This window comes from Babylonia areolata, chromosome 13, assembly GCF_041734735.1.
Source record: "Babylonia areolata isolate BAREFJ2019XMU chromosome 13, ASM4173473v1, whole genome shotgun sequence".
NCBI lineage: Eukaryota > Metazoa > Mollusca > Gastropoda > Neogastropoda > Buccinidae > Babylonia > Babylonia areolata.
Genome location: NC_134888.1, coordinates 36,456,067 through 36,458,566, shown reverse-complemented (window position 1 = coordinate 36,458,566; position 2,500 = coordinate 36,456,067).

Below are 2,500 nucleotides of genomic sequence, written 5' to 3'. Positions count from 1 at the left end.
GAGAGAAGAAAAAAGTCCTGCAGATGGAATAATTATGATGAAGAACAAACACACACACACACACACACACACACACACACACACACACACACACACACACACACACACACACAGATTGACAGATGGAAAGTAGAGAGAGACAGAGAGAGAGAGGGGGGGGGGGCGAAATATGTCATCAATCATCGACAGCCGGATGACTAAAGACACAATGTTGTTGTCATCAAATCCACGTAGGACAATTGTAATTGATACTGCAATGACAACAACCATCACCAATATCACTTATACAACAGCTAGTGTCACCATCATGATGGAATGAAATGAATATATTCATGCATGCACACAGATTAGAAGAAAATGAAAGAAATGCAAACAAGCAAACAAAACAAAGTGAATGTAAAGAAAATGAGACAGAATAAGAATAAGAACAAAACAAGAGAGGCAAGGCCTTCAAGACTCACTTGTGATACACTTCTTTTTTTTTTAAATCCAAGCTTTTTATGTATTGAGTATAATTTCAAAATGTAATGTTTAAGATGAGAAAGATTAGTTTAAAGCAAATTAAGTCCCCTAGCATTAATTGCAGAGTAATTTCCCTTTTTTACTATCTGCACCAAAACGTTTGCAAAATAAATAAAACTTCCATGGTTAGCAAAAGAAGTTCCTGTTTGAACAAAAAAATGATAATAATGACTGCTCTTGTTGTTGGGTCGAATATCAGATCAAAGTGCCAAGTTTAGATAATACAAAAAATATAAATATAACAGTAAATGCGGTTTGCATATAATTAGGCTTCATTTTTTTTGTGCCCATCCCAGAGGTGTAATATTGTTTTAAACAAGATGACTGGAAAGAACTGAATATTTCCTATTTTTATGCCTAATTAGGTGTCAACTGACAAAATATTTGCAGAGAAAATGTCAATGTTAAAGTTTACCACGGACACACACACACACACACACACACACACACAGACAACCGAACACCGGGTTAAAACATAGACTCACTTTGTTTACACAAGTGAGTCAACAAGAACAAGGAGAAACAGTAACAATGGATCCAATTAGTGAGACATATAAATGCCCTCATTTGTTACTGCCAACGGTCGTTTCTACATCTAAGTCATTTATGGTTGGAAGGATTGAGGATATTTATGGAGATTTGACTTGAAAATAGGAAGAGAATTGCTCGTTTGTACGTGTACAGGGAGTGAAGTCCATAGGGATGCACCTGAAAATGCCAAACTTGTTTTGAACGTATCAATGCAGGTGCGTGGTAAAATGTACTTGTTCGAGCCGTATCTGCATGAGGCTCGGGTAAGCAGACGTTGATATTGTGGTGCCAAGTTATTGTGCACTTTGTACACAAGTAAGGCTTTGTTGAATACTAACTGTTTTTTGCAATGGAGGGATGTTTAATCTGGCGTGTTTTTCAAAAGTTGACAATGAAGGATCTGGTAACATTATTTTGGCTGCTCTCTTGTGAAGGGAATTTAGCTTTTTAAGATGAACATCTGCAGCACAGCTCCAGACTACAGATGCGTAATTAATGTGAGAAAGACAGTGAGCGTGGAAGAGCATTTTGCGAGCATCACTGTCTATATAAATCCCGAGGTGATAAAGTATACATATATATATATATATATATATATGGTTTTTTGCTGTTGTTTTTTTCATTTAAGACTTCGCGCCAACCTTTTGAAGACACAGTTAATGTGAGATTGTCATTTCAGTTCATCTTCTAATATGACTCTCTAGACACGGTGAGAGACACAGAGAGAGAGGGGGGGGGGGTGACACGGACATGGACACGGACATTGTTTCATTGCCATTGACAATACTATCCTTTGGCAAGGGGGACAATGCAAGAACAAAAGGATAAAGGCGGTTTACAGAGAAATTAACACTCTGCTAAGAGGAAAAAAGAAAATCAACGACCATAACAACAACAACAATAACATTAACTAAATCATGAAATAAAAACATATTGCTAAGATTAAAAGGAAAGGAACGAGCGAGAGAGAGAGAGAGAGAGAGAGAGAGAGAGAGAATCTTCAACGGGAAATTACACAATCGAAACTATGCAGAGGCACGATCCTTAGAGGGCTCAAATGCTGAATGAACAAGGAAACTTAATATGTCGGAGTCAGTGTCAGTGTCAATGGCCGTGTCCGTGAGTTTGTGTGTGTGTGTGTGTGTGTGTGTGTGTGTGTGTGTGTGTGTGTGTGTGTGTCAGTCAGTCTCTGTCTGTCTGTCTCTCTCTCTCTCTCTCTCTCTCTCTCTCTCTCTCTCTCTCTCATTTTCTCTCCCTCTCTCTCTCTCCCCCTCCCTCCCTGTGTGTGTGTGCGTGTGTGCGTGTGTGTGTGTGTGTGTGTGTGTGTGTGTGTGTGTGTGTGTCCCAGGCGGCACCTTGTGGAACTCTTTCCCGGAACTCATCAAACAACACCACTGCCCAACCACCTTCAGAAACACTGTCTATCCCACCGACTACCACAATGCTT